The following is a 27,503-nucleotide window of genomic DNA, read 5'->3' on the forward strand; positions in this document are numbered from 1 at the left end:
CGGCCTTGTGTTAATTGAGCGTACATTTATTAGAAAAAATAAGGGGTAAACTGTGAAAACTCAAGAATGCACTTGGGCTTTAGGCTTCCAGGAGCATTGAATCTAGGAGCGTGTTTGAATGGACCCAACGGATTATATACCAGATTGCCCTAAGTGCTATTACGAGATACAAATTGCTATGGGAATACAAAGAAACCACGGGAAGAAGAGTTTTGAACAGAATTTTTTGAAGTAGTCTCATGGATTTTCTGATTATAAAATAAATGGTCTTTGTATTTGAGACAGGATAATCTAGTAGTAAAGAGCATGAACTTTGCATTCTGAGACCTAATTCTCCTGTGTTATTAGCAGCAAGGCTTTAGGCAAATGGGTAGTGAGGATTAGATGAGATAATACACATATAAAATGAATTTTGCCCAGAACTCAGCAGGTAGTAAATATTTTAGTGTGCATTTAATCTATTATTAGTAGTAATACATAAAATTCTGGACTATGCTTTTTAAAAACAGTATATAAATCTTCAAGACTTTACTATACACGCACTTTCCCTTTTTTTTCTTACAAAAATGTGTTCAAATGTACATCCTGCTTTTAACTTGCTTTTTTCACTTTATACATCATGGTTTTTTTTTTCCATATTTTCCATAATAAATACAGATGTGCATCATAATTTTTGCAACTGGATAGTGTTTCATTGTGTGGGTGTGCCATAAATCAATCCCATATTTTAACATTTAGGATATTTATAATTTGTGCATATTATAAACAACCCTTTGGTAAACATGGCTGTACATTTTTGGCCAGTTGCCCAATTAAATGGATAGGGTATAATATGTTTTTTTTTTTTTAAATAAAAAGAGCATTGAACTTGTTAGAAATTGTAGATTAGAATTCCAGCTTTGAAATTCAATAATTTAATTATCTGGAACAAGTTGCTACTCTTTCTCAACTTCAGTTTTTTGATTCCTTAAATGAGAATAAAAATACTGTTTTTTTGTTTTTTTTTACAGATTAGATCATGTATCTAAAAATGCTTTGTCAATTTCAAATGACATAAATTGTCCAATTTTATTGGGTTGGGGAGAGAATGAAGAGGGGAAGGACAGTCCAGCAAAGCTTGAGGAATGAAAATATATGTGTTTTGCAAGGTCAGTGTAATGACTCAAGATGTCCCTTTCAAATAAACAAGCTCATACATCTAGCCAAGTTTATTACAATTTTAGTTTTATGAAGTAATTATTATTTTTAATTATTTTAAATGATTTGCAAAAGGATATAGAGTGAAAAGTAAGCCTTCCATCCCTATCCCTTAGCTCTCCTTTCTATAGGCAACCATTTTTGCCAGTTTCTTGGTCTTTTGAAATACATTCTATTTGCAACAACATGTTAATACAAAATCTGTAAAATAGTTTTAATACTATAGGTACATCACACAAGGCTAGAAAACCTTTCCCTTGGAAGGAAAGAAGACATCACAATATTTGCTCTATAGCCTAGAGCTCATACCATTTGAAAATAAGCATAGAGGTAGAAACATCTCTCAGGCAGAAAACAGGAACTTATTAGGCAGCATAATCCATCAGCCTCAGCTTTGAAAGAGGAAGAAAAAGAAACCTTTTGGTGATTGGGAGGAATTTTAACTATGTAGAAACTGGAATGTACTTTTATTATCCACTACACTGAATGACTTATAATTCTGAAAAAGAGAAGAAGGTCCAGATGCCAACTTAGAAAAAATAAATTATCTTTGCTTAAGAATAGAAGCAATAGGTGGGGGGTTGTGGGAAAATGGCAAAGTAGGAAGCTCCAGGAATCAGTCTCCACCAAAACCACTACTGAACTATCAGGAACTGCGTGAATCAACTATTTTGAACCTCTGGCTCCTAACAGAACATTGCACAGCATCCAGGGAAGAGCTGGAGGGAGATGCTGGTAAATTGCAGTAAATACCAGTGAATTCTACCCTCTGCGCAGCAGATACTATTCCTCATCCCTGAACTGCATGGCAGGCAGTGGTGATAACTGCAGCCCAGGCTCCTGATGAGCTTGCTGGTGTCAGGGTAGGTTATAAAGACTCAGTCCTCCAAAATCTTGGGGTTTGTGGTCTAATCACTGATCACTTCTTTTGATCAACTACTTTAGGTCACTGAGGGGGCCAGCTCAGAGGGTGGCCATTGTTCCAATTCCCAAAGGCAAAAATGGCAAAGGTCTTGAAGAGGCAGTACCACTTTTTTTCTTTCTCTTTTCTCTTTCTATTCCCCAATTGGGAGCAAAAATAGTTGAGAGAAGTCACAAATTGACAGCTCCAGATAGCAACAACAAAAACCAAGCAATCTCAGAGGAGTGGGACAACAACTAATTTCCAGAATTATAACAATGTAATACTCAGAATGTCCAGTTCTCAAGGAAAATTACAAAACACACAAAGAAACATGAAAGTATGGCCCATTCACAGGAAAAAAAAGTATTTGAAGAAACAATGGCTGAAAACTTCCCAAATCTGCTGAATAATATGAGCAAACACATCCAGGATGCTCAATGAACTATAAGCAAGATAGACTCTAAGAGATCCAAACCATAACACATAACAAAATTTTCAAACTCAAAGAGGATTTTGAAAGCAGCAAGAGAGAAGCGGCTTGTCACATACAAAGGATACCCAATAAAATTAACAGATCTTTCATCAGAAACCTTGGAGGCCAGAAAGCAGTAGGAATGACAAATTTAAAGTCTTTAAAGAAAAAGAAACTGTCAACCAAGAATTCTATATCTGGCTAAACCATCTTTCAAAAATGAAGGAGAGGCTCTCTGCTCCTGCCCGCTCGCCAGATGCGGCTGGCACTGCCTCTTTTTGTGCAGTGCCACCCGCATCTCTGAGACACGATGGTGAAGGTCGGAATAAATGGATTTGGCTGTATTGGGCGCCTGGTCACCAGGGCTGCTCTACCCTCCGGTAGAGTTCAGGTTGTGGCCATCAATGACCTGCGTGGTTTACATTTTCCAGTATGATTCCGCCCGTGGCAAATTCAAAGGCACCGTCAAGGTTGAGAATGGGAAGCTTGTCATCAATGGGAATCCAATTACTATGTTCCAGGAGCAAGATCCCATCAACATCAAATGGGTTGATGCTGGTGCTGAATATGTTGTGGAGTCCACTGGTGTCTTCACAACCATGGGGTAGGCAGGGGCTCACTTGAAGGGTGGTGCCAAGACAGTCATCATCTCTGCCCCTTTGGCTGATGCCCCCATGTTTGTGATAGGTGTGAACCATGAGAAGTATGACAACTCCCTCAAGATCATCAGCAATGCTTCCTGTACCACCAACTGCTTGCCCCCCGGCCAAGGTCATCCATGACAACTTTGGCATCATGGAGGGACTCATGACCACCATCCGTGCCGTCACTGCCACCCAGAAGACTGTGGATGGCCCCTCTGGGAAACTGTGACGTGATGGTCATGGGGCTGCCCAGAACATCATCCCTGCATCTACCGCTGCCAAGGTGGTGGGCAAGGTCATCCTGGAGCTGGATGGGAAGCTCACTGACATGGCCTTCTGTGTCCCCACCCCCAATGTGTCCATCGTGGATCTGACCTGCTGACTGGAGAAAGCAGCCAAATACAATGACATCAAGAAGGTGGTGAGGCAGGCATCAGAGGGCCCCCTGAAGGGCATCCTGGGCTACACTGGGGACCAGGTTGTCTCCTGCAACTTTAACAGTGACACTCACTCTTCCACTTTTGATGCTGGGGCTGGCATTGTCCTCAACAACCACTTCGTCAAGCTCATTTCCTGGTATGACAATGAATTTGGCTACAACAACAGGGTGGTGGACCTTATGGTCTACATGGCCTCCAAGGAGTGAGAGCCCCTCGACGACCAGCCCCAGCAACAGCATGAGAGGAAGAGAGGCCATCAGCTGCTGGGGAGTCCTAGCCCCAAATCAGTCCCCTGACACCAAGCATTGTCTGTCCTCCACAGCTTCCATCCCAGACCCCCTGAGGAAGGGGAGGGGCTGAGAGCCCTACTTTGTCATGTACCATCAATAAAGTACACCCAGCCAAAAAAAAAAAAAAAAAAAGAGAGAAATTAAGACAGAAAGAGTTAATTACTACAAGACCTGCCCTACAAGAAATGCTGAATGGAGTCCTTCAGGATGAAAGAAAAGGACACTGGACAGTAACTCGAAGCCATAAAAAGAAATAAAGAGCATTGATAAAGGTAATTATATAGCTAAATATAAATTCCTATATTATTATACCTTTGGTTTATAATTGCTCCCCTCCCACGTTTGAGTTAATAGCCAAATATGCAAAATAACAATTTTCTTTTTTTTGCAAAATAACATTCTAAATCTATGTTAATGGGCATATAATGTATAAAGATGTAATCTGAGATAGTAACAATATAAAGGGGAAAGGAGGGAATATATAGGAGTAGGGAATTTGTATACTACCAAAACAGCTTGGTACTAGTCAAACTAGATTGTAATTAGTTTAAGATGTTAACTGAAGTTACAAATGTAACCACTAAGAAAATAACTAAAAAATATAGAGAAATGGAAAGAAGGGAATCAAGATGATAAACTACAAAAAAGCAACTTGTGCCAGTTTGGATGTATTATGTCCTCCAAAATGCCATGTTCTTTAATGCAATCTTGTAGGGGCAGACATTTAGTATTGATTAGGTTGGAATCTTTGGATTAGGTTGTTTCCATGGAGATGGACCCACCCAACTATGGGTATGACCCACGCAACTGTGGGTAATACCTTTGATGAGATTATTTTCATGGAGGTGTGGCCCCACCCATTCAGCATGGGCCTTGATTTAATCATTGGACTCCAAATAAGAGTGCAGACAGAAGGAGCTTGGTGCTGCAGCTTAGAGAGACATTTTGGAGATGGCCATTGAAAGCAGACTTTTGCTGATGCTTTGGAGATATTAGGCCAGAGTTTGCTCTGGAGAAGCTAAGAGAGAACAAAATGCCCCAGAGCAACATTTTGAAAATGAACAGGAGCTGAGAGAGGAGCTGGAACACAACCCACAATCAGCAGACACTAGCCATGTGCCTTCCCAGCTAACAGAGGTTTTCTGGACACCATTGGCCTTCCTTCTCTGAAGGGATACTTGTGTTGCTGCCTTAATTTGGACATTTGATGGGCTTCAGACTGTAAATTTATAGTCAAATAAACCCCCTTTATAAAAGCCAATCCATTTCTGGTATTTCGCATAATGACGGCATTAGCAAACCAGAACACAACTAAAAAAAAAGGCAGTGATGGCATAATTGCAATGGATTTTTAGATTTTACACCAAAAGTCCAAGATACAAAAGAAAAAACAGATAAAATGGACTTCATCAAAACTAAAAATTTTTGTGTATAAAAGCACATTATCAAGAAAGTGAAAAGACAGTCTATAGAATGGGAGAAAATATTTGGAAACCATGTATCTGATTAGGGTTTAATATTGAGAATATATATATTTTAAAAACTTCTAAAAATCAACAACAAAAATGCAACCCAATTATTAAATGAGCTAAGGTCTTAGATAGACATTTCTCCAAATAAGATATTCAAATGATCAATAAGTATATGAAAAGATGCTCAGTATCATTAGCCACTAAAGAAATCCAGATTAAGACTACAATGATATACCACTTCACATCTACTAGGATAACTATTATTTTAAAAACTGAAAATAGCAAGTGTTGGCTAGGATGTAGAGAAATAAAAACCTTCATATATTGTTGGTGGGAATGTAAAATGGTGCAGCCACTGTGGAAAACAGTTTGGCAGTTCCATAGAAAGTTAAATATAGAATTACCCCGTGACCCAGAAATTCCACTCCTAGGTAAATACCCAAAAAGAATTGAAAGCTGGGACTTGGACAGATATTTGTACCACAATGTTTGTAGTAGCATTATTCACAATGGCCAAAAGGTGGAAGCCACCCAAGTGTCCATAAACAGATGTAGGGAAAAACAAAATGTGGTATGTCCATACAGTAGAATATTATTTAGCCATAAAAAGAAATGAAGTGCTGGTACATGCTACATGGATGAACCTTGAAGACATGATGTTGAGTGAAATAAGCCAGAAACAAAAGGACAAATATAGTATGATTTCTCTTAAATAAAATACACAGAAAAAGCAAATTCTTAGAGACAAAAAGCACAATAGTGGTTACCAGGGGGAGGGAGAGGGGAGGAATGGGGGTTATTGCTAAATAAGTATGAGTTTTGGCTTGGGATGATGAAAATAGTCTGGAAATAGTGGTGAAAGTTACACAGAACTGTCAATGTACTTACTGTCAAAGAATTGTCCACATAAAATTATTTTTATGTATATTTTACAACAAATAAATGGAAATTAATTATAAAAAAATAGAAGCAATAAATGAAATGTGGTCTATCTATACAATGGAATATGATTTGGCAATGTAAAGGAATGAAGTACAGATATATGTGATATGTCCAGAATGGGCAAGCCTATAAAAACAGAAAGTAGATTAATGGTTGTCAAGGGTCTGGGGGGAGAGGAGAATGAGGGGTGACTGGTATCAGATATGGGATTTTTTAAAATTTTATTTTGAAATACTTTCGAACTATACAGAAATAATATAAACTGCATACTCAGAACTCCAATGTACTGCTACACCTCCTACCCTGCCCCTGGCAATCTATACTCTAATATCTGTCTCTATGAAATTGCATATTATTTTACACCTCTTGCATATTGCATAGAAGTATCTCTGCGAGTTTGCGTATCTGCAATACTTTCTACATATTTACCATGGGGATTAAATTTAAAATCCTAAATTGGTAATAATTTCATTTGCTTTGATACCAACTTAACTCCAATAGATACACACCTATTTTCCAATACACCTCTATCCCCCACTTTTATTTAGTTCTTGTCACAAATTGCATGTTTTACGTTATGAATCAAAAACCACTGATTTGTCATTACTTTTTATGCATTAACCTTTTAGATCCTGTAGGAAGTAAAAAGTGGAGTTACAAACCAAAAATACAATTGTACCAGCATTTATACTTAGCCATTTCTTTACCCTCACTAGAGATCTTTGTTTCTTCATGTAGTTTTGATGTTATCTGTTGTACTTTCCTTTCAATCTGCAGAACTTTCTTTAGCATCACTTGTGTATTGGTGACTAAGTCCCTCAGCTTTTGTTTATCAGGGAATATCTTAATCTCTACCTCACTTTTTTTCCTTTTTTTAAATGCAATTTTATTGAGATGTATTTACGTAACATACAGTCCTTCAAAGTGTATAATCAGTTGTTCACAGTGTCTTCATATAGTTGTGCATCCATCACCACAATCAATCTCCGAACATTTTCATTACTCCAAAAGATAAAATAAAAATTTAAATAAAAAAGAACATCCGAAACATTCCATTCCCCTCCTCCCTCCATTGTTGATTTACTTTCTACCTCACTTTTGAAAGACAGTTTTGCTGGATATAGGATTCTTGGTTGGCAATTTTTTCCTTCCAGCACTTCAGATATGTCATCAACTGCCTTCTTGCCTCCAGTTTCCAATGAGAAATCAACTCAATCTTATTGAGGCTCCCTGTATGTGACATGTTGCTCCTCTCTTGAGGCTTTCCAAAATCTCTGTTTATCTTTGGCATTCAACAGTTTGGTTATGACATGACACTTTGTGGGACTATTTTGGTTTATCCTGTTTGGACTTTGTTGAGCATTTTTGGATGTATATATTCATGTCTATTATTAAATTAGAGTATTCTCTCTGCCTCTTTTGTCTCTTTCTTCTCCTTCTGGGACTCCCGCAATAGTATATTGGTATGCTTGATGATGTCCCACTAGTTCCTCAGGCTTTGTTCACTTATCTTCATTCTTTCTTCCTCTGCTCCTTAGACTGAAAGATTCATGTGATGGTTAGGTTCATGTGACAATTTGGCCAGGTGATGATGTCCAGGTGTCTGGTTAAGCAAGCACTGGCCTAAGCATTACTGCAAGGACAATTGTGGCTGGTTAATAAACCAGAAAGCTGATTTATTAAATCATCAGTCAATTGATTGCATCTGTGGCTGATTACATCAATGAAGGGAATGTTTTCCACAATGAGAGAATTCATTCAGCTGGATTTAACCCAAGCATTGAAGACTTTTAAGGGAGAAGAGAGAGAATTTTCATTTCTTTTTCAGCCAGCCAGCCTCTCCTGGGGAATGCATTGAAGACCCACATCGGAGTGCCTGCTCACAGCCTACCCTATGAAATTTCTCTCCTTCAGCTAGCCAGCCTCTCCTGGGGATTTTATCAATGAACTTCATTGGCAGCTTGCTCCCTGCCCTACGGAATTTGGACTTGGGCAGCCCCACAGTTGCATGAGACACTTTTATAAAATCTCATATTTGCAGATATCTCCTGTTGATTCTATTTCCTTAGAGAAATCTGACTAATTAAATTCAATTATCTTATCTTCAAGTTACTTATTCTTTCTTCCGCCAGCTACAATCTGCTGTTGAATCCTGCTAGGGAATACTGAATTTCTGTTATTGTGGGCGTCACTCTTTTTGGTTCCTTTTCATAATTTCCATCTCTCTATTGATATTCTGTTTGTGTTCATCTATTGTTTTCCTGAATGCCTTTAGTTTTTTACCCATGTTTACCTTTAGCTTTTTGAGCATATTTAGGATCATATTTTAAAAATCTTTTGTCTCATATGTCCCAGGTCAGGTCCTCATTAATGGTTTCTAGTGCTTTAATATTCTCCTTTGCCTGGGTCATCACATCCTCTTTTTTTTTTCATATGTTTTGTAATCTTTTGTTGAAACCTGGACATTCGTTATTTTAACATGTTATCACTGAAATTTAGACTCTGAAGCATTTGTTCCTTAAGCTTGTATCTAGCTGGTGTTGACAGAAATTTCCTTGAATGGCAGGAGCTAACAAAATAAAAGAAGAAGATGCTAAAAAGAAAACGCCTTTCTCAGTCTTTGCAGATTGACTTGTGTGGGTGACTCTCCTTCAGGGCATCTCCATATAGTGAGTTTAGAGAATTGCCCAAGACCAAAACATAGAGGCCTTCCTGATTCTTTCTACACATATGTCTTGTCTTTTTTTAAAAAATTCCATTTTATTTGGATATATTCACAAACCATACAATTATCCACAGTGTACAATCAATTGTTCACAGTACCATTATATAGTAGTGCATTCATCACCACAATCAATTTTTGAACATTTTCATTACTACAAAAAAAAGAATAAAAATTAAAGTAAAAAAGAACACCAAAAACATCCCACCCACCCCCATCCCTGCCTATTATTCATTTACCTTTTTTCCACATTTTTCTACTCATCTGTCCACACATTGGATAAAGGGAGTGTGAGCCACAAGGTTTTCACAATCACATGGTCACACAGTGTAAACTATATAGTTATACATTTCTTCTTCAAGAATCAAGGCTACTGGGTGACAGTTCAACAGTTTTAGGTATTTCCTTCTAGTTATTCCAGTACACTAGAAACTAAAAAGGGATATCTATATAACGCATAAGAGTAATGTCCTCTTTATATTTGAAATCTCTCAGCCACTGAAACTTTATTTTGTTTCATTTCTCTTCCCCCCTTTAGTCAAGAAGGCTTTCTCAATTCCATGATACTGGGGCCAGGCTCATCACTGGGAGTCATGTCCCATGTTGCCAGGGAGATTTACACCCCTGGGAGTCCTGTCCCACATAGCGGGGAGGGCAGTAAGTTTACCTGCAGAGTTGGCTTAGAGAGAGGGGCCACATCTGAACAACAAAAGAGGTTTTCTGGGGGTGACTCTTAGGCACAATTGTAAGTGGGCTTAGCCTCTCCTTTGCAGTAACAAGAGAAGCCAAAGTTTTAAAACACAGTTAATATCATCCTCTTCCCTTTAGTCTTGTCTACCCCAATCTCAATCAAGTCCATTTCATTCATATCTCCAATCAAAATCTGATCTCCTTTTCAGCCTCTTTAACAGTTGCTGCATGGAGCAATGCCAACACTCACAGCTGCCAAACTCTGGCTCCAAAGCCCAGGTGTCACTTGAAACTCCATGGACCAATCAGGTCACACACAAACAGCTCAACATCTCAGAATTTAGAAATAAACTTACAACTCATGAATAGATGTGATTACTGTAAGAACTTACAATTAAGGAACCTTTACAATAAGCCTTCCCCTGATAACCCATGCTCCAGATCTATTCTGTTTGGGGCATGCTGTTCTTCTTGGATCTGTAATTTTATGTCTTTCATAAGAGATGGTGTACTGGTTTGGATGTATTATGTCCCCCAAACACCATATTCTATGATGCAATCTTGTGGGGGCAGATGTATTAGTGTTGATTAGGTTGGAATCTTTGGATTAGGCTGTTTCCATGGAGATATGACCCACCCAACTGTGGGTAATACCTTTGATTAGATTTCCATGGAGGTGTGGCCCCGCCCATTCAGTGTGGGTTCTGATTAGTTTACTGTAGCCCTATAGAAGCTCAGACAGAAGGAGCTCAGTGTTGCTGCAGCCAAGAGAGACATTTTGGAGACAGCCATTAAAAGTAGACTTTTTCTAGTCCAGAGTTTGCCTGGGAGAAACTAAGAGAACACCCCCAGACACCTAGAGAGAAATGTCCTGGGAGAAAGCCATTTTGAAACCAGAACTCCAGAACGGACACCAGCCACATGCCTTCTGAGCTAACAGAGGTTTTCCAGATGCCATCAGCCATCTGTCAGGGAAGGTATCCTATTGTTGATGCCTTACCTTAGACACTTTATGGCCTTAAGACTGTAACTTTGTAACCAAATAAACCCCCTTTATAAAAGCTGATCCATTTCTGATATTTTGCATAATGGTAGCATTAGCAAACTGGAACAGATTGGACATTTTCAGTGATCTCCTTCATTATTGTTTTTGCCCCTTTCCCCTCCTCTTATCCTTCTGGGGCACACATGACATGTATATTCATGTGCTTCATATTGTCCTTCAGTTCCCTGAGATGGTGGTTATATTTTTCCATTCTTTTCCCTAGCTGTTCTTTTGTGTGTAGGATTTCAAATGTCCTGTCCTCCAGTTTATGAGTCCTTTCTTCTGCCTCTTCAAATCTGCTGTTGTATGTCTCCATTGTGTTTTTCATATCTTCTATTTTGCTTTTCATTCTCATAAATTCTGCCATTTGTTTTTTCAAGCTTATGAATTCTTTATAGTCACCCAGTGTCTTCTATATATCCTTCATCTCTTTTGCCACATATTACTTCACCTCATTGATTTGATTTAGAAGGTTTGCTTGAACATCTTTAATTAGTTGTTTCTGCTCCTGTATGTCATTTGAAATGTGTTTGTTCCTTTGACTGGGCCATATCTTTGTTTTTCCTAATGTGACTTGTAATATTTTTTGTTGTCTAAGCATCTGGTTTCTTTGATTATGCCAATCAGATTTTCCATACCAGACAAGCCCAGGTCTCAGGAGGAAGGTGTAATGAGTATCAAGTTTCCCTGAGGATGAGATCCAGAAGTTTGTCAGACTTTCCTGTGAGGTCTCTAGATTCTGTACTTTTCCTATCCTGTCCAGTAGGTGGTGCCTGTCAACCCACAGCTCCCTCCGGTGTAAACAGCCCCTGTCTGAGCCAGGGGCTGAGGGTGTCAGAAGCCAAGCTTAAGTTGTTTCTGGTTCCCACCCACCCCACCCCACCCCCAAGTCCTGGGGTCTGAATTCTCTGAGGGAGGGCAGCCACTTGAGCTGAGTTCCATCCCCCTTTTCTTGGAAAAGGTACACCATTTAGGGAATTATCTCCTACACTTCAATTCCTCCTGTGTCTCTCTGACTCTTTTAATCCCACCCTTGCCTGGGTCAACGATGACAACTGAAAATGCCTGAGGCTTTCTTTAATGAGCTACTCAGAATGGGAAGAAAAAAGGAAAAAGAGAGAAAGCCCCTTTTCAGAGCCAGTCCCCAGCCCCCCAGTTTTACCATTTGGCTGGAGTTAGTACCCAGTTCTCTGTGTCCTTTTTCTTGAGACACAGCCATTTTCCAGTATTCTGAGCTCAGCCATCTCCAAAAGGCTCTGTTTTTATTTATTTTTCCATCAGCCCTGCCTCTTCTCTGCTGGGAGAAACCTCCGGGTTTCTTTCTTGCTTGCTCTGGGTATATCTGTGCTCATAAGTTGTATTCAGTAGTCCAGATTTGTTAATTAAAACTTCAATTGGAGCTTGGTTATTTTCCGTTGCTCCTAATAGCCTGCTTCTTTCTGCCACAGGGAAATGTTCCAACTCAACATGCCTTACCAGTGGGGAAGGGGCACCAGCTCTGCAGTTTGGGGGGCTTTACTTACAGTTCTTTGCTGTGATCTCAGCCATTCCACCCATTCCAGGCTGGTATATGATGTGTGTCCAGTCACAGTTGTCCCCAAACAGTTGTTCCAGACTATTTACTAGTTGTTCCTGGCTATTTACTAGTTTCTCTAGAGGACTAACTAAATTCCACAACTCTCTATGTTGCCACCTTGTGCCACCTTCATGTGTCTTGTCTTGAGCATACAAGTGTGGCCCTTGGAATTCCCCCATTCATATGTTTCTGGATGTCCCCTCTTCCCTAGGAAACAGTTTCCTTACAGTCCCAGGCACTACTGAATGTCCTACAGCCAGCAACCCCTTGCCTCAGGCAGCCACAACTTGACTGCTCCCCCACAGCATTCTGTCGGAGAGTTCCGTGAGGAAACTTCTACATACAAGATGAGTTCTGGGACTCCAAGCTTGTGATTAGGGTCCTGGTTGAGTCCCTCATGCCACACCAAGAGAGACATATATGTTCTCAGTATGTGCATAAGGGTTACTCTGCTCACTCAATAACCAGTACCAGGGACCCAGGCTGGCACTACACTGAGCCAGTGAGGGGATGGAAGAGGGGCGGGCCAGTCAGGGCACCATGAGATCCTACTCCTTTAAGATGTTTTTTTCTTGATTCATTGCTTGTAGTGTTACTGGAATCCTCTAACTGTTCTCCAGAACTTTGAGAAAAAGGTTTCTGCCAGTTCTTGCTGGTTATTCAAAGCTTCTGTGGGGGGACAGAGCCCTGAAGCTTCTCACTCCACCATCTTCACCGGGGCTGGGCCCAAATGATCATGTATTATTTTTCTGGGGTTTCTTTTTAGTGTGATGAAAATGTTCTGGAATTAGTGATGATGGTTGCACAACTCTGATTATACTAAAAACCACTGAATTGCACACTTGAAAAGGGTAGACTTTATGGTATGTGAATTATATCTCAATAAAACTGTTTTAACAAAAGCATAAAAGCAGCTAACTTTAAACTGAACAGGGAGGAGGAAATTGCTTACAGGCGATCATGGAAAAAATCTTTGAAGGTCAGATCAGGGTCAGGTACCTAGGCATCTGCATAGCAGAAGTATAATTTGGCCCTGGATCCAAAAAATTGGCTTACAGACTGATGTTTGAAGGGGGAAAAGTTGGTAAGGGCCAAGTGTTGTTAAGAACCTGCTATAAATGAAGCCACATTAAGCCTCATCACAGTACCAAGAGATAATTATTAGCAAGAGTGATATTTGATTTAATAACTGGTAGAACACCAGCACTTGGCCACAAAGGAACATAATCCTGAGAAAACTGGATCATGGAGATGTCTGGGGTGAATAAGGGACTTGGGGCAGTTGCTTTTTATTAACTAGCATGGAAGAACTTCAATAATTTAACAACTGATATGGTTTTGTCAGTGTATACCAGCTAAATATTAGTCCTGATTAATCTAACTTCCATTTTACAGATTAGGGAGCTAAGACTTAGAAATTTAGGAAACTTAAACTTGACTCTGAGCCTCTGTCATACTTTGTGAGCAGGAAAATTCAATCTCTGCCATTTTCCTCCCTTTACACCCCAGATAAAGCATTGTATTTTGGAGAAGTCTATCCAGTCTTCAGTACACATTTGCTACTGCTGATATTCCATGGTTGAAATCACACAGATCTTTGAAATGCAGGGACTCTGTTTCAGTAGAACATGGGAATCCCTGCTATGGTTTGCAACCCTAATGTTTAGGGATCTAGACTTTCTAAGACCATGCTTGGGTCTTGGTACCTCTCTGGGGTGCTGCTAGGGGAGTGTTTCAGTTTGCTAAAGTTGCCAGAATGCAATATACCAGAAATGGGTTGGCTTTTTCAATGGAGTTTTATTAGGTTACAAATTTACAGTTCTAAGTGCATGAAGATGTCTAAATTAAGGCATCAGGAGGGAGATACCTTCTCTGAGGAAAGGCTGCTGGCATCTAGGGTTCCTCTGTCACATGGGAAAGCACATGGCCATAACTGCTGGTCCTTCTTTCCTGGTTCTGTTTCAATGGCTCTCTCCAGAACTCTCTCTGGGCTTCTGTGGGTCCTTCTTGCCCTTCTCCCAGGGCATTTTCTTTCTAAGATCTCTTGTTCCATGAGCTCTCTTAAAGGGCTCCAGTAAAATATTAAGACTCACCTTGAATTGGGTGTGTCACATCTCCAGGGAAACAATACATCTGTCCCCACAAGGATGGATTAGAGGAAAATGGTCATTTGGGGTACATAACAGCCTCAAACCAGCACAAGGAGTAAGGACATACCAATTTACACTTCTTCCTAGGCCAAGGAAATCCCCATTGTTTTCTCCAGTTCTTAATAAAGGCATTCCTTTCTTTTTCCCTCCCAGACATCTAGCGTAATTTCTTCAGTGAGCTCAAACTCTATCAACACACAGAAAACGTCATGGTCTTCAAGTAGCTCCAGCTTTCCATTCTTCAAACATCACAGGAAAAGGAATACAAATGGCCTGGCTAGCTGCTTGGAATAGATAAAGGGGAAAGATCAGGGCATTAGTATCTCCATTAATTATCCTATCATTTCAATAACATTGTTTGAAATGGTTCAAATGTCCTCTTGTTGGTTTTAAAAGTCAAAGGTATTTTTTCACACTTAGGCAAATATAGCCTAAGAACTTGAGGGCTCATGTATCCATTAAAAAGGAATTTGGTAGCAATAGCTATCCTTGTGTTCTGGGTCTTGTGTGGCTCCTGGGGGAGTAGAAGAAAGGTGGAGTAAAGGGTAAATACTGGGGTGGTGTTGAAATCCTATAAATGGAGAAAGCTCATTTCAAAGTTTTTTAAGTTATGAAGTTCTACTGCTAAGAAGTTAGGATGACAAAATGAGGGAAAATTTATATCAGATTAAAAGACAAAAATTACATTTTTACAGGCACACTTGGGGCTAGTAAAGAAAAATCTGTGTGTGTGTTTTGATGGGAAGGGGCAATCTTTTTTTAACAATTTTTATTGTGGTAACATATACAACAACATAATGTTCCCCATTTTAACCACTTTCAAGCATTCAGGGGCATTAACTGCATTCAAAGTGTTGTGCAACTACCACAACCATCCATTACCAAAACTTTTCCATCATCTCGAACAGAAACTCTGTTCATACTAAGCGTTAGTTCTCCATTCCTTAGCCCTAACCCTACCCCTGGTACAATATAATCTTTCTGATTCTATGAATTTGCATATCCTAGTTATTTCTTATAAGTGAGATTATACAATACTTGCCGTGGCTTATTTTACTCAACATGATGTCTTCAATGTTCATCCATGTTGTAGCTTGTATCTGAACAGCCTTTCTTTATTTGGCTGAATAATATTCCATTACATTATATATCACATTTTGTTTATCCATTCATTCATTGATAGACACTTGGGTTGCTCCATGTTTTGGCCACTGTGAAATGTGCTGCAGTGAACACTGGTGTACAGATATCTAAGTCCTTGTTTTCAATTCTTTTGTATATATACCTAGCTGTGGGGTTGCCAGGTCATACAGTAATTCTATATGGAACTTTCTGAAGAAACTCCAAACTATTTTCCACAGTGGCTGCAGCATTTTACATTCCTACTAACAAGACAGGAGGGTTCCTGTTTCTCTGCATCCTTGTCAATACTTTTTTTTTCTGTTTTTAAATATTAGAGCCATTATAGTGAGTGTGAAGTGGTATCTCATTGTGGTTTTGATATGCATTTCCCTAATGGTTAATAATATTGAGAATCTTTTCATGTGTTTATTGGCCATTTGTAGATCTTCTTTTTTTAAAATTCATTTTTATTGAGATATATTCACATACCATGCAGTCATACAAAGCGTACATTCAGTTGTTCACAGTACCATTATATAGTTGTGTGTTCATCACCAAAATTAATTTTTGAACATTTTCATTACGACACACACAAAAATAATAAGAATAAAAATTAAAGTGAAAAAGAACAATAAAGTAAAAAAGAACACTGGGTGGTTGCCTTTTTCTTTTTTTTTTTTTTTTTTTGCCCCCATTTTTCTACTCATTCATCCATACACTGGACAAAGTGGCGTGTGGTCCATATGGCTTTCCCAATCACGTCACCCCTCATAGGGGTTCTACTGAATTGGAATAGTTAGCAGTAAATACCTAAAACTATCAAACTACAACCCAGAACCCATGAATCTTGAAGATGATTCTACAAAAATGTAGCTTATGAGGGGTGTATATCTTCTTTGAAGAAATGTCTACCCAAGTCCTTGACCCATTTGTTAATTGGACTGTTAGTCTTTCTGTTTTTGCATTGTAGGAGTTCTCTATATATTCTGGATACTAAGTAGTTATAATGGTTTCCAAATATTTTTTCCCATATGGTAGGTTACCTTTTCACTTTCTTATTAATGCCTTCTTTGCACAAAAGCTTTTCATTTTTACAAAGTCCATTTTATCTATTTTTTTTTTTCTTTTGTTGCTGGTACCTTTGGTGTGAAGTCTAGGAATCCATTGCCTAACACAAGCTCCTGAAGATATTCCCGTATGTTTTCTACTCAGAGTTTTATACTTTTAGTTCTGATATTTAGGTCATTGGTCCATTTTGAGTTAATTTTTGTATATAGTGTGAGGTAGGGGTTCACTTTCATTTTTTTGAATGTGGATATCAAGGTTTCCCAGCACTACTTGTTGAAAAGGCTATTTTTTCCCCATTGAGTGAACTTGGCATCCTTGTCAAAAATCAATTGGCCATAGATGTGATGATTTATTTCTGAACTCTCAATTCTGTTCCATTGGTCTATATATTTTTCCTTGTGCTAGTATGATACTGTTTACATTCCTGTACTTTGTAATGAGTTTTGAAGTCAGGAAGTGTGAGTCCTCCAACTTTGTTCTTCTGTTTCAAAGTGTTTTTGGCTATTCAGGTCCCCTGTCCCTTCCATATGAATTTGATGACTAATGTTTCTAATTATGTGAGGAAGGCTATGGGAATTTTGATTGGGATTGCAGCACATTTGTGAATCACTTTGAGTAGAATTGACATCTTAACTATATTTAGTCTTCCAAACCATGAATGTGGAATATACTTCAATTTATTTAGGTATTCTTTTATTTCATTTAGCAATGTTTTGTAGATTTCCAGGTACAAACCCTTTACATCCTGTTCCAGTTTGCTAATGGTGCCATTTTACAAAACACCAGAAATGGATTGGCTTTTATAATGGGGGGTTTATTCACTTACAAAGTTACAGTCTTAAGACCATAAAGTGTCCAAGGTAAGGCATCAACAATAGGATACCTTCACTGGAGAAAGGCCATTGATATCTGGAAAACCCCTGTTAGCTGGGAAGGCATGTGGCTGGCAGCTGCTTGTTCCCAGGTTGTGTTTCAAAAGGGTATTCTCCAAAATGTCAGTGTCAGCTTCCAATGGCCATCTTCAAAATGTCTGTTTAAGCTGCAGCCAACATCAGGGGTCCACAACTCCAAGTATCTCTGAGCTAAGCCAGCTAGCTTCTGTGCCAGCATTTTTAAAGGACTCCAGTGATTAAATCAAGACTCACAGTGAATGGGTGGGGCCACACCTCCATGGAAATAATTCAATCAGAGTTATCACCTACTTTTGGGTGGGTCACATCTCCATGGAAACAACTTAATAAAAGATTTAAACCTAATCAACACTAAATACATCTGCCCACAAAAGATTGCATCAAAGAACATGGCATTTTGGGGGACATAATACATCCAAACCAGCACACATCCTTAGTTAAATTTATTTCTAGACATTTTATTCTTTTAGTTGCTTTTGTAAATAGAATTGCTTTCTTGATTTCCTTTTTAGATTGTTCATTGCTAGTGAATAGAAACATCACTGATTTTTGTGTTGATCTTGTTCTCCACCACTTCACTCAATTTGTTTATTAGTTCTAGTAGTTATCTTATGGATTATCTGGGATTTTCTATATATAGAATCATGGCATCTGTGAACAAAATTTTACTTCTTCCTTTCCAATTTGGATGGCTCTTATTTCTTTTACTTGCCTAACTGCTCTGGCTATAACTTCCAGTACAATGTTGAATAGCAGTGCTGAAAGTGGGCATCCTTGTCTTATTTCTGATCTTAGGGGAAAAACTTTCAGACTTCCACCATTGAGTAAAATGATAACTGTGGGTTTTTCATATATGCCCTTTTTCATGTTCAGGAAGTTTCCCTCTATTGATTTTCTAATATTGAACTATCCTTTGCATCTCTAGGATAAATCCCACTTGGTCATGTTATATAATCCTATTATTGTGCTGTTGCATTTGGTTTGTTAGCACTTTAATGAGGATTTTTACGTCTTTATTCATAAGAGAAATTGGTCTGTAATTTTCTTTTCTTGTGATATCTTTATTGGCTTTGCTATTAGGGTGCCAATGGCTTAAGAGAATGAGTTAAGAAGTTGTTCCAGTTTGCTAATGCTGCCAGGATGCAAAATACCAGAAATGGATTGGCTTTTATAATGGGGGTTTTATTTGGTTACACAGTTACAGTCTTAAGGCCATAAAGTGTCCAAGGTAAGTCATCAACAATTGAGTACCTTCATTGGAGGATGGCCAATGGTGTCTAGAAAACCTCTCTTAGCTGGGAAGTCAAGTGGCTGGTGACTGCTCCAGAGTTCTGGTTTCAAAATGGCTTTCTCACAGGATGTTCCTCTCTAGGCTGCAGCTTCTCTCCAAAATGTTACTCTCAGTTGCTCTTGGGTGTTTGTCCTCTCTTAGCTTCTCTGGAGCAAAAAGTCTGCTTTCAAAGGCCATCTCCAAAATGTCTCTGTAAACTTCAGCTCTTCTCTCAGCTCCTGTGCATTCTTCAAAGTGTCCCTCTTGGCTGTAGCAAGCTCACTCCTGTCTGAGCTTATATAGTGCTCTAGCAAACCAACCAAGGCCCATGCTGAATGGGTGGGGTGACACCTCCATGGAAATTATCCAGAGTTATCATCCACAGTTGGGTGGGGTGCATCTCCATGGAAACAATCTAATACAAACGTTCCAACTTAATCATCACTAATATGTCTCCCCCCACAAGAATGCATCAAAGAACATGGCTTTTTCTGGGGGACATAGTATATGCAAACTGGTACAGAAGTGTTCCCTCCTCTTCATTTTTTGGAAGTGTTTGAGCAGGATAGGTGTTAATTCTTCTTGGAATGTTTGGTAAAATTCACCAGTGAAACCATCTAATCCTGGTCTTTTCTTAGTTGGGAAATTTTTTAAATGATTGGTTCAATCTCTTTACTTGTTTTTGATCTGTTAACATCTTCTGTTTCTTCTTGAGTCAGTGTAGTTCATGTGTTTCTATTAATTTATCCATTACATCTTGGTTGTCTAATTTGTTGGCATACAATTGCTCATAGTACCTTATAATCCTTTTTATTTCTGTTTTGTCAGTGGTAGTGTCCCCCCATTTCTTTTCTGATTTTAGTATTTGCAATCTTTCTCCTTTTTTCTTTGTCAGTCTAGTTAAATGTTTGTCAATTTTATTGATCTTTTGGACCAACTTTTGGTTTCATTCGTTCTCTCTCTTAGTTTTCTATTCTCTATTTCATTTACCTTTCCTCTGATCTTGACTACTTCCTTCCTTCTGCTCCCTTTGGGTTTAATTTTATCATATGTTTCTTTTCAAATGTAAGCATTTAGAGTTCTAAATTTCCCTCTCAGCGCTGCCTTTCCTACATCCCATAAGCTTTGTTATGTTTTGTTTTCATTTTTTTCATCTCAAGATATTTCTAATTTCCCTTTTGATTTCTTCTTTAACCTTTTAAGAGTGTATTGTTTAGCTTCCACATATTTGTGAATTTTCCAGTTCTTTGCTATTTATTTCTAGTTTCATTCCATTGTGGACAGAGAAGATACATTGTATGATACCAACATTTTAAAATTCATTGAGACTTTTTTTGTGAGCTAACATATGGTCTACTCTGGAGAATGATCTGCATGCACTCAAGAAAAATGTGTATTGTGCTATGGTTGGGTGAAGTGATTTTATATATCTATATATATATTAGGTTGAGTTGGTTTATAGTATTGTTCAAGTGTTTTATCTCCTCATTGATCTTCTGTCTAGATGTTTTATCCCTTATTTAAAGTGGTATATTTAAGTCTCCTACTGTTAATGGATAACTGTGTATTTCTCCCTTCAAATCTATGCTTCATATTTGCTGTTAGGTGCATGTATATTTGTGATCGCTATATCTTCTAGTTGAATTTATCCTTTTATCAATATATAGTTTCTTTCCTGGTCCCTTGTAACAGTTTTTGACTTAAAATTTATTTTTTCTAATATTAGTATAGCCACCCCAACTCTCTTTTTGTTCATTTTTGCATGGGATATTTTTTCTGTCCTTTTATTTTCAACCTATTAGTGTCTTTGAATTTAAGGTGAATTTCTTGTAAACAGCTTACAGTTGGTGTGCTGATTTGAAGCTGTTATGAACCCACAAAAGGCCATGTTCTTATAAACCATCCCTGTGGGTATAGACCTCTTGTGGGTAGGACCTTTTGATTATGTTCTTTCAATTGAGACGTGACCACCCAATTCAAGGTGGGTCTTAATCATTTACTGGAGTCCTTTATGAGAGGATAAAAGGTAGAAAACCCAAGAAAGCTCAGAGAGAGAGAGAGAGAGAGAGAGAAACACCCACAGAAGCCAAAAGAGCCACTGAAGCCAGAATCTGAAAGCAATGAATCACAGGAAAGGACCAGCAGTTGCCATCCATGTGCCTTCCATGTGACAGAGATGTCCCAGATGCCAGCAGCCTTTCTTCAGAGAAGGTATCCTCTTCTTGATGCCTTAATGTAGACATTTTTGTGACCTAAGAATTGTAAAATTGTAAGCTAATAAATCCCCTTTGTAAAAGCTAACCCATTTCTGTTATATTGCATTTTGGCAGCTTTAGCCAACTGAAACAATTGAGTGATGCTTTTTTATCCATTCTGCCATTCTCTGCCTTTTGACTAGAGAGTTTAACTCATTTACATTTAAAGTAACTACTGATAATGCAGGACTTCTTTCTGCCATTTACATTTGATTTTTATAGGTTTTATACCTTCTTTGTCCTGCAATTCTTTCATTACTGCCTACTTTTGTATTAGTTTATCTTTTGTAGTGAACCATTTAGAGCCCCTGATTTCCTTCTGTGAATAATTTTCAGATATTTTCTTTGCCATTACCTTGGACCTTAAAACGGGGCCAATCAATTTTAATTGTAGTTAATAAGAAGAGTCTTGTGGGGAAATTCAGAAATAAAATTCTGAGAAATATAAACACCTACCACTAGGAGGAGACAAATTAATTAAAAATTGCTTAATCTGCTCTTATTCATTTAGAATACATTTTCTAACTTAAGAAAAGCCTGCATGATATATGTGTTTGGCAGCAGAATTTTAGCAAAATGTAGCCTTTAGTGAGTATTAACATTTTGTCTTAAAAATGAACATTTTGAAATTGCCTAATAGTTTACATTCTGTTTAAGGAAAACAATGCCTATATTACCCATATTTTACTTTGTTTTAGACTGAAAACTAAATGCTAGGCCAGTGGCTATCAAAGGTTAGCTGGATTATAATCACCTAGAGGGCTTTTTTTTCTTTTTAATTCCTTTTTATTGAGATATATTCACATACAATGCAGTCATACAAAGTATACATTCAGTTGTTCACAGTACCATTATATAGTTGTGTGTTCATTACCAAAATTAATTTTTGAACATTTTCATCACCACACACACAAAAATAATAAGAATAAAAATTAAAGTGAAAAAGAACACTTGGTTTTTTTTTTTTTGCCCCAATTTTTCTACTCATCCATCCATCCACTGGACAAAGAGGAGTGTGATCCACATGGCTTTCCCAATCACATTGTTACCCCTCATAAGCTACATTTTTATACAATCATCTTCAAGATTCATGGGTTCTGGGTTGTAGTTTGATAGTTTCAGGTATTTACTGCTAGCTATTCCAATTCATTAGAACCTAAAAAGGGTTGTCTATATTGTGCATAAGAGTGCCCACCAGACTGACTCTCGGCTCCTTTTGGAATCTCTCTGCCACTGAAGGTTATTTCATTTCCTTTCACATCCCCCCCTTTTGGTCAAGAAGACGTTCTCCATCCGACGATGCCAGGTCTATATTCCTCCGCAGGAGTCATATTCCACGTTGCCAGGGAGATTCACTCCCCTGGAGGGCTTGTTAAACTACATATTGTTCATCCCCCATACCCAGAGATTCTGATTGGATAGTCTGGAATAGACTCAAAAATGTGCATTCCAAACAAGTTCCTAGGTGATTCTGTTGCTACTGGTCTTAGGAACAAACTTTGACAACCAGTGTGCTAGATGATTATGACTATAAACCAAACAGCATGTGCAGCAACCATGTTCAATTAAATACTGAGAACATACTACCTAAAGTATTTCAACTTGCTAGAAAGCAACTAAATATTGAAAATAAGATTGAAATGATCATTTTCTGGAGGGTCTTGAATTCAAAAGAAAGCAGTTTACACTTAATTTGATAGCAGCAGGGCACCATTGGAGGCTATTGGAGCTGTGGTTTAGGAAGATTGACCTTGCAGCGGTGAGACAGAATGGCATATAGAAAGACTAGCATAAGAAAGACCAGGTAGGAGGATATTGGAGTCCTTCTCAAACCAGGGCAAGTACCCTATATGAAGTCAGTGATATACATAGAAAATGTTCTCTAAGTTTCAATCTGGCTTACTGACAAGTACCTAAAAACATTACTTTTATGTTAAAACAAAAATAGATGGAGGAGAACAACAAAAAGACAAATTACCCAATTTAAAAATGGGCAAAGGACTTAAATAGATATTTATCCAAAGAAGATATACAAATGGCTACTAAGCACATAAAAAGATGCCCAACATCATTAGCTATTAGGGAAATGCAATCAAAAGTACAGTGAGATACCACTTCACACCTACTAGAATGGCTATTATTTAAAAAGTAAAATGTGCTGGCAAGTATGAAGAGAAATGGCAATCCTTGTACAATGTTGGCAGACATGTAAAATGGTAGAAAATGTAAAACCGTTTTGGTGCTTCCTCAAAAAGTTAAACATAGGACTACCATAATACCCAGCAATCTCACTTTTAGGTTTATGCCCTAAAGAATTGAAAGCAGAGACTCGAACAGATATTTGAACACCAATGTTCATAGCAGCATTATTAACAATAGTCAAAATGTAGAAGTAACCCAAATATCCTTCAGCAAATGAATGGATAAACAAAAGGTATTACATACCATGGAACATTACTTAGCCTTAAAAAAGGAATGACATTCTGATACATGCCAATACATGGCTGAACTTTGAAGATATCAAGTTGCCTGAAGTAAGTCAGCACAAAGGGACAGATATTGTATGATTCCACTTATGTGAAATAGGTAGAGTATGCAAACACACAGAGATAGAAAGGTTACCAGGGGTGGGGTGGAGGGAAGTTAATGCATAATGGATGTAGGGTTTCTCTTGGGTGTGATGGGAAAGTTCTGATAATGGGTGGAAGTGAGAGTTGCACAATATTGTGAATGTGATTGATCTCAGTGAATGGTAGGCTTGGCAGTGGTTGAGATGGAAAGTTTATGTTGTCTATATGTTTCCACTATTTAAGAAAAAAAGGAGCAAACAAAGAGACAATGACATTTAAATGCAATACCTGATCGTGGACTGGATCTAATAATGGAAGAGAAATGGCCTAAAAGGCATTAGTGGGACATATTTAAAATTGGAATATGGACTGTAAACTTGATACCAATGTCAAATTTCTTGAACTTGATAACTGTACTTCAGGTGGTTATGTAAGTGATTATCCTTGTTTTTAGGAAAAATACATGAAGTGTTCAGTAAGCATGGTGTATGCAACCTACTCTCAAATGTTTAGAAAATAGATAGATGACGAGAGATAGATCGATAGACACATAGATGGATGGTTATATAGAATGATACAGCAAATGTAGCAAAATGTTAAAATTGGTGGATTTGGTTATCTGGAAGGTGGGTTATATTGGAGTTTTCTGTATGGGTTTTGTATTACTTTTACAACTGTTTTGTAAGTTTGAAATTATTTCAAAATAAAAAGTTTAAGAAAACATGGGTGGAGGAGAATGCAAAATCTGCATAAATTTAAAAATATACAGGAGTCTATCTAAAAATTTCTCCAATGTGGGTAGAGGAAGATTTAAAGGATGCTTAGGGCTACACTCCCTAAGGGTCCTCTCCTCCCTACCCCTTATATTTTATCTGCTCTTAAAAGTACTTCTGTGGGAAAATTTGAGAAACACTGGTCTAGGTCAAAGGTAAATGACAGCTTGGAACATCATGATAACATTTGTAGCAGAAACTACAGGTTTTAGCAGGCCCTATTGTATGTGGTAGAATCTACAGGACTGCGCTCTTTAATTAGATGTAGTAGGATGAGGTATAGTGAGAAAAGAAGAGGGGCAGATGGTACAGTGGCTTGGAGCTATGTACCCCAGAAATATATGTTCTTAATCTTAATCCATTCCTGTGGGTGTGAACCCATGGTAAATAGGACTTTTTGATATGATTACTTCAGTAAAGGTGTGGCCCAGCTCCATCAGGATGGGTCTTAATCCTATTACTGGAGGCCTTATAAAAAAGGCCACAGAGGAGAAAGCCAGGTGTAGCAGCCAGAAGATGAAAGCCAATGGAGGAAAAGAAAGCAGGAGAGGCTGCCATGTGCATTGCCAAGGACCAAAGATCTCCAGAAGCCAGCCCCAGAATTCCACAGTCTTTGGGAAGAAAGCATTGTCTTGCTGATGCCTCAATTTTGGACTTCTTCTAGCCTCAAAACCATAAGCAAATAAATTCCTATTGTTTAAGCTGATCCATTGTATGGAATTCATCTAGGAGACTAAAACAGATGGAAAGAAGAATCCAACTTACTATGCTTAAAAGCCTGGATGACTGGTAAAATGGGGGTATTTATAAACAGAAATAAAAACATGCAGAAGTACTAGCATGAGGGCATAAATGTTGAGCTTGGCTTTGAGATGGAGTCTGGGCTCCTGCAAGTACAATTAGGTGGCACTAGCAACTAGCAGTTGAAAATGTAGTCCTGGAACTTGAGAGGGTTTAGAGGTTCCAGTTCCAGAATCATCTTTATTAAAAAGATAAAACTTTTATCCTACTATCCCGCCCTGAGAGATTTCAGGTAAGTGGGTTCTCAAGGGAAAGTGTAGGAGGTCATTGTAGAAAAGGAATGTCAATGTGAAAAAACAAAAGTTTAAATATTGTTGACTTGAGAGCAAAAAGTTTAAAGGTGTTCCAAAGTTTAGTGTAATGTCACAAGCAAAGAGGGCCAATTCAAGTTATTCAGGTGTGCCGGTTTGGATGTATCATGTCCCCCAGAGAAAGCCATGATCATTGATGCAGTCTTGTGGGGGCAGACATTATTAGTGTTGATTAGGTTGAAAACTTTTCATTGAGTGTTTCCATGGAGATGTGACTCAATCAACTGTGGGTGAGACCATTCATTGGATTATTTCCATGGAGGTGTTGCCCCATCCATTCAGGGTAGTTCTTAATTGGATCACTGAAGTACTTTAAAAAGAGCTAAGAGCCACACAGGCCCAGATGCTGCTGCAGATGAGAGACAGAAGACAGCTGTTGAAAGTAGACTTTTGCTCTCGAGAAGCTAAGAGAGGACAAACGCCACAAGAGCAACTGAGAGTGACATTTTGAAGAGCAGCTGCAGCCTAGAGAGGGCAAAATGCCCCAAGAGCTTCACTTTGGAGAACGACATTTTGAAACTCAACCTGGGAGCAAGCAGACACCAGCCACGTGCCTCCCGAGCTAATAGAGGTTTTCCGGATGCCAATGGCCTTTTTCCATTGAGGGTACCCTTTGTTGATGGACACTTCATGGCCTTAAGACTATAACTGTGTAACCAAATAAACTTCCTTTACAAAAGCCAGTCCATTTCTGGTGTTTTGTTTTCTAGCAGCATTAGCAAACCAGAACATCAGGGAAACCACAAAGAATTTGAGAACTGTCAGTGGAGAAGGTAAGCTGGCAGCTGTATAGGGTGGTTTGGAGCAGGAAGCTTTTCTATAGATATTCAGGCTTGAGCAGATGAGACCCTGGATTGGGGAAGTGACTAAGGAAAATAAAAGGAAACATTAGAAACATTCCGGTCACATGGGTGTTCTAGTTTGCTAATGCTGCCGGAATGCAAAACATAAGAAATAGATCGGCCTTTATAAGGGGGGTTTATTTGGTTACACAGTCACAGTCTTAAGGCCATAAAGTTTCCAAGGTAACACATGAGCAATCGGGTACCTTCACTGGAGGATGGCCAATGGTGTCCGGAAAACCTCTGTTAGCTGGGAAGGCACGTGGCTGGCATCAGCTCCCAAGTTCTGGTTTCAAAATGGCTTCTTCCCAGGACATTCCTCTCTAGGCTGCAGTTCCTCAAAAATGTCACTCTTAGTTGCTGTTGGGGTGCTTGCCCTCTCTTAGATTCTCCAGAGCAAGAGTCTGCTTTCAACGGCCATCTTCAAACTGTCTCTCATCTGCAGCTACTCTCGTATATTCTGTGCATTCTTTGAAGTGTCCATCTTGGCTGTAGCAAGCTTGCTTCTTCTGTCTGAGCTTATATAGTGCTCTAGTAAACTAATCAAGGCCCATGCTGAATGGGCAGGGCCACAACTCCATGAAATTATCCAATGAAAGATCTCGCCCACAGTTGAGTAATCACATCTCCACAGAAGCATCCAATCAAAAGTCTCCAACCCAATCAACACTGATACGTTTCCTGTCCACAGAAGAATGCGTAAAAGATAATGTCATTTTGGGGGACATAATACATCCAAACCAGCACAATGGGTGACTGCCTGAATGAGGAGGCCAATAAGAGCAGGAAGTTGAAAAAAAAATCTCCAATTATGAGCCTGAGACTTAGTCCAAAAAGATGGTACTAGCAATATGAAGTAGCTTGCCCCTATTGCTCTGTCCAAACAGATAAAACAGTGATTAAGTAGGACTGTGGTTCTCAAATGTGGTCTCCAGACCAGTGAATTCAGTATTACCCAGGATTTTGTTAGATATGCACATTTTCAGGCCCCACCCCACACTAACTAATCAGAAACACTGGGAATGGGGCCTAACAA

General features: G+C 38.6%; 2 pseudogenes; both read left to right on the forward strand.

The window, feature by feature from the left end:
* The first annotated feature begins 2,883 nt into the window (after positions 1–2,883).
* Positions 2,884–4,079, forward strand: LOC119540201 (annotated as a pseudogene).
* Positions 4,080–4,093: 14 nt separating this feature from the next.
* LOC119540202 overlaps positions 4,094–27,503 on the forward strand; it is a 29,303-nt pseudogene continuing 5,893 nt past the window's right edge.

Source organism: Choloepus didactylus, chromosome 7 (genome assembly GCF_015220235.1).
Source record: "Choloepus didactylus isolate mChoDid1 chromosome 7, mChoDid1.pri, whole genome shotgun sequence".
Taxonomy (NCBI): Eukaryota; Metazoa; Chordata; class Mammalia; order Pilosa; family Megalonychidae; genus Choloepus; species Choloepus didactylus.